Source organism: Callithrix jacchus, chromosome 10 (assembly GCF_049354715.1).
Source record: "Callithrix jacchus isolate 240 chromosome 10, calJac240_pri, whole genome shotgun sequence".
In the NCBI taxonomy this organism is placed as follows: Eukaryota; Metazoa; Chordata; class Mammalia; order Primates; family Cebidae; genus Callithrix; species Callithrix jacchus.
The window spans coordinates 37,968,109-37,974,581 of NC_133511.1; positions in this window are offsets into that span (position 1 = coordinate 37,968,109).

Sequence of the window (6,473 nt, forward strand, 5' to 3'; positions counted from 1 at the left end):
GTGCAATACTAAACATTCAGAACAAAATTGTAAATTAACATCAGCCATCCAGATGTTTTAGTTTGTAAAGACATAATTTGAGTGATTGGATATTTCAATTTGCATATGAATGTTCCTATTTTAAACAAAATGTCAGTTCATTTTAGATGCTCAATAAATACTTGTTCAATTTTAAAAGTAAACTCAGTGAATTGAAGCATTATCACAGTTTCTGATCTTAAATAGCTGTTCAGTCTTAGGATTGTTGAACAAAAATGTCCTGTGTGATGTGCTGCCACATGCTGGCAAAATAAGACTCTCAGATATCACATGGTTAATAGTTTACAAAGTGAATGAAAAAAAGGAAAAAAAAAATCCAAGGGGCTCAATTGATTCAAAAGCACATATACCCAAAAGACATAGAGCTGTTTCAGTGAAAGAAGTTCAAGAGACTGGTAGTATAGACAAGGCAAAGAGAAAGTAGACTGTATTTTAAAAGATAAAGAAGGAAGCTAAATTTGAAAGACTCTAAGGCCACCTCCTAGTCACAGCATGAATATTTCCCAGAGTTCATTAAAAATGCAAAATAATAATAATAATAATAATAATAATAATAATAAAGGCTGAAGGCTAAACCAGAGGCAATGAGAAGCAAAACAAAGGTAGCAAAGAGTGGACTTTGTAGGCAAGTTATTGCTTAGGCCAGCAGCCATGGCTACTGACCTGAGACCACATTTCCCTTCTGCAGAGTCTTGGCCGTATTTAGGGGTCTCAGTTTTGGAGAGTTGGGTGTTTAGTCCACAACTCCTAGTTCTAATATTGTTATTTGTCCAGGAAAATGCAAACTTTAATGGTTTTGCAGGTTTTGCCTCAGTGTTTTTATTTGTTTTGTTTCTCTCTTGCCCTTAGAGGTTTCACTTACTTCCTGAAGACCTCAGCAATATCTCTAAAAGCACAATTGTTATAATTTATAGAGGACAGGAATTCATATCACAGTAGAGGAGTTTGTCTGAGTATCCTGTCCATAATATTGGGGAAAGCTTGCCTGATAATTTTCTGGGAACATAAAAAGTGAAAGTGGAGCAGATGTCTAATTAGAATACATACATAGATCTCAGCTTGCATGAAATGAAAAAACAGTTTCTGCATTTTGCTTCAGTCTCTTTCTTCAATTGGCACCTAGCATCTTTCTTCTCAGGGCTCCTTTGTGAATGTCAACTTAATATATTTTCCTATTAATATTTTATTTGATATTATCAATATTCAGGTATTATCAGACAAAATATTTCTAATATTAATGTGATTATAATTGTTTTTTCTTACAAAATGGCATTTGTAGTTGGTAAGAATAAAACAAATTGAGTTCATTGCTGCTAAATTTTAGATAACAGAAATCTTCTAAAGCTCTCCAATAACCTTACCATAATTTCTGAGATATAATAGGATTGTGCCTTGTAAAGTGTCCTTTTTTGGATTTTTATAATATATTATTCAAGATACATAACTTCTCTTTTGTTTAAAAAGAAAGTAAAATAATAATATATTAAAAATATTTAGGCTTTGCCTAAGTAATAGCTATGGGTCACAGTCCCTTGACCCAAAACTATTTTATGTATTTCAGATGGACAGCTAAATATTAATGTGTGCTTAAGGTAATCCAAATAACAGAATAGTGTTTATTAATTTGACTGAGATAATAAGAAAACATTAAAAAGCTGTTTAGTAGGCTGAGGTGAGAGGATGGCTTGAGCCCAGGAGTTCGAGGCTGCAGTGAGTTATGACTGTAACGCTGCATTCCGGATTGGGCAACAGAGTGAAAGCTTGTCAGAAAAACAGATAAAAAACCAGAAAAATAAACAAACAAAAAACCCACTAAAACAAATAAAACATAAAAAGATTGTATTGACTATATAAAATTAAATATTTCTGTACATAAAAAAAGTACTATGCTCAGTCAGAATATGAACTACAAATTAGAAACGGGACAAACCGTAACAGAAACTAAGTTAAATATATAATGTATTCCTGTAGATAAAAAAATTAAAACACCTCAGTATGTTTTCAAAGATATAATTTTATGTTTCTCATAGTTGAAGTAACAAAGCTTTAAACAATATCGTATTTTAGCAGAAAGTTTAAAAAGATTATTATGCCCAATGCTGGAGAGATGAAGTATGGTGGATATTTTTTTTAAAGGTGTGCACTTTTATGAACTACTTGGGTCAACTTATACTAGTACACGCTTTCTGTAGGACAAAATTGTAATTAGTGTCAGAAATCTTAAAAATAATATTTTTGATATACTAATTTTACTTTCTGAAAGTCATGTATGTTTAAGAAATAATCAGAAATATATGCATAAGGTTTATTTAAAATAGTATTTACTTCAGCATTATTTATAATATAATTGAAATAACATTAAGTCCAACAAGAGGGATAATGATCAAATTGATTATCATATATCTATATGATGGAGTATTATGCCATCTACTCCATTTAATAGACTAGAATGTTCATGGTGTATATTTAGAGAACTGAAAGTTTTCAAAAATATATATGATACACTTCAATTTTATATGTGTAAATTATACAAAAAAGTGAGAAAAACATCACAAAATATTAATAGTAATAATTTTGGATACTGAGATTATGATTAAGCTTATTTTTATGTATATATTTTCTATAGCATAACATTAAACATGACATACTTATTAAATATTCTTCTGTATTCACATATTTCTGTATTAATCTCTTAATATGATAATTTTATAGAGAAGGCTTCTCAACTGTACCAGGCAGAAGTTTAATTTTGCTGTAAGGGTGGAAAGGAGGAGGGAAGAACAGCAGGAATCGACAAGAAAGGAGATGCTTGCTTTGTTCCTTAGCTTCAAAAAGTGACTTGTACCATGTTTCAGTGGCAGGTGTTTGTGAAAAAGAAAATAGAAGAAAAACAGCTAAATAGATGGATTTCGCGATCCATTTTAACATGTGTGATGACCCATTGCATTATCTATTCATGGATAGAAATTATTCTTTTAATAAAAATACCACAGTCTTTTATTTTCGCTATACATTTCTACCAAATACAAAACACTATTTTGCTGTCATTTCAATTTCCTCTGGTTGCTTTGGATGTACTCTTTGAATTCAGGATGTTTTGACAGTCCTTGAATTTTTCAAAGTTTAAAATGTGAGATATTTGCTAATAGAACAGTTTGTTCTCATGCACAACTGTGGTCAGGTAAGAGGAAGTCAGTAACTCAGAGTTTAGTCTCACCTGAGAGAGAGGTCATAAGATAACACAGCATATTGTTACCCCATGTAGTTGAGTTACATTGTTGTTTTGTTGTGAATATATGTGGAATAAAATTTTTTCTGTATATAAGCAGCCCATGAACTATCGCTGTCCTTTTCCTGTCTTCACTAGAATCAGATCACAAATGCATTCACAATCTCCCAAGTGACAGGAAATTTTGCAAATTTCTGTGGAAGACTCACCTTTTCATTTTTGTTTCCTTGTCTCTAATGCAATTTCAGTTACGTTGGATTTTCTGAATTCCAGAATTTAATTCGTTGTGGATGCTTAACAGTGTTATCTGGGCTCCTAGACCCTCAACATACTTTTCATGATGGTAGACTGTTGGCTCCCGTAGTACTGCCTTTGTTCTCATGGCTTGCAGAATTTGGGCTTGATATTGCCCCTGGCCTCATGGAGATATTTCTAATCCTTATACTTGCCTGATGACTCTGTTACTTACTCCAATATTATTAAAATGCTTACATCAAGGGTTTCTTCTTACTGTTTGTTCCATCTTAATCTAGTTTTGGTTTTCTATATAAATTGAAAAGCTGTTGTTTAGTAATTTATCTTTTCCAACTAAAAGTATGATTTTGTGGTCTTTCCAGGCTAATGAATATGGATCAATTTCGTATTTTTTGAGTTGTTTCAGAGGAGCATCTGAGTATTGTATCATAATATTTAACTATTCTATTGATAGGTAAATAATGGATTTCTACTTTTTTGTTGTAAACAATGCTATGATGAAAATACTTATACATTTCTGAGCATGTGTTAAAATATAAAACTATGCATTAGATACATAAAATTTGAATTCTTAGATCAAAGGTTATATATTTTTGAAATTCTAGTGATGAATTACTTTTAATCAATACTGTCAAATTATCCATGACCACGACCATATTAGTTTCTATTCTGTCAATCATATATAAGACAGTGTCTGTGCCAGGTGTGGTGGTTCATACCTGTAATCCCAGCATGTTGGGAGGCTCAGGCAGGAGGATGACTTGAGGCTAAGAGTTTGAGATCAGCCTTGACAATGTAGAGAGACCCCATCTCTACAAAAACATTTAAAAATTAGCTGGATCTGGTGGCACATGCCTGTAGTCCCGGCTACTTGAGTGGCTGAAGTATGAAGAATGCTTGAGGCCAGAAGTTTGAGGCGACAGTGAGATATTCCTGGGAGCCTGTGTGTAAAAAAAACAAAAAGCAAGAACAGAGGGTCTATTTACTCACGTTTTAATCCACTTTGGTTGTAATCACTATCCTTAATTTTTACCAGTTGAATGATTAAAACAAATTCTTTTTTAAAATTGCATAGTAAAGGTGAACATATTTTCATCTGTTTGTTGGTGATTTGTATTTCATTTTTGTAACATTTTCTGTTATTCATTATTCATTTTTATATTTAAAAATTTACAAAAGTTCTTTATGTATTATAGAATTATTTTCTTCTTTTGACATTTTTAAATGTCCTTTTTTTGTGAACTATAATACATATGCAGCCCCAGAAAAATTTATATCAACTTATTAGTAGAGCAAACAATCATGTATCCACTGAAGTAAAAAAAATCAAAACAGGCTGGGCGCGGTGGCTCACGCCTGTAATCCCAGCACTTTGGGAGGCTGAGGCGGGCGGATCATGAGGTCAAGATATCGAGACCATCCTGGCCAACATGGAAACCCCATCTCTACTAATAGTGCAAAAAATTAGCCAGGCGTGGTGGTATGTGCCTGTTGTCCTAGCTACTCTGGAGGCTGAGGCAGGAGAATTGCTTGAAATCGGAAAACGGAAGTTGCAGTGAGCTCAGATCGCGCCACTGCACTCCAGCCTGGTGATAGAGGAGGACTCTGTCCCCCCACCAAAAAAAAAAAAAAAAAAATCAAAACAAGAACAAAAAACTTAAAAAATGTCTTAAAGAATTCTTCCTGTTTTCTCACTTGTCTGAAGTGGAAGAGTTAATCTCAATCAATTTGTTTGCTGTAACCACAAGCAGAAGTCTTCTATTCCTTTTTCTAAAAAAATGTTTTATGTATTTCATAACCACAAGCAGAAGTCTTTTATTCCTTTTTTAAAACACATTTTATATATTTTCATAGAACTGATAATAGTTTCATTCATATAATTTGTTAGACTTGTAGAACTTACAGATAAACCTTCTATCAGTTTAACAAAGGTGGCCCATGTAGTGAATAGCTAATATTTTGTTTGTCCATCTCCCACTTTTTCTCAGAATGGTAAAATCCCTGCCCCCTGACCACAGAGGGTTGTGTGACAGACTGGGAAATGAAAATATGAGATCATAAAATCCCTGCCCCCTGACCATAGAGGGTGGGGTGATAGACTGGGAGATGAAAATAGGAAGTCATTCTCTTTCCAGTGGCTGAAGAAGAAACCAAGAAGTGGAGACAAACAAATATGGGAAGAGGAAGAGAGACTGATAGAATGAATAATATTTGAGTCCATTTTCAAGTTTTATTCTGAGGCCCTGTAACAATTCTGTACTTAAATTCCATGTCAGCACAGTGTTGTTAGGATGATTTTCTTTTATGTTTAAGCTGGGTCAGGATGGGTTTTTTTCTATGACGAGCAACAAAAAACATGTAATGCATATAGAATAACTGCCTGAGATAGATTAATTTATTTCCTTTCAATAAAGAGTTTGGATGTAAATTTCTAGGAAGGGCATTAACAGACCACTGAAGCTATCTGTAGGTAAGTTTATTGATGAGATGTTACCACCCCTCTTCCGTTTCCATATTTCAAAGTTTAGTAAAATTGAGGAAAGATTAGGTGATAGAATAACAGGCAGAAAGAAAGGATAAGAATTTGTAAAGGGTTGCTAACAACACCAGATAAAATGCATAGTAGGGTTGTAAATTTCATTTACTGTGTTTTCTGATCTAGAAGTGCTAGTTAGCTATTTGTCGTATCACTTTAGGGGCTGAGTGCTTTGGCTCATGCCTATAATCTTAACATTTTGGGAGGCCAAGGTAGGAAGATTGCTTGAGCCCAGGAGTTCGAGACCAGGCTGGGCAACTTAGTCAGATCCTCGTCTCTAAAAAAAAAATTTTTTAAATTAGCTGGATATGGTGGTGTGTGCCTTTAGTCCTACTTACTTGGGAGGCTGAGGCGAGAGGATTGCTTGAAACCAGGAGCTCAAGGTTTCAGTGAACTATGATCATGCCACTGCAC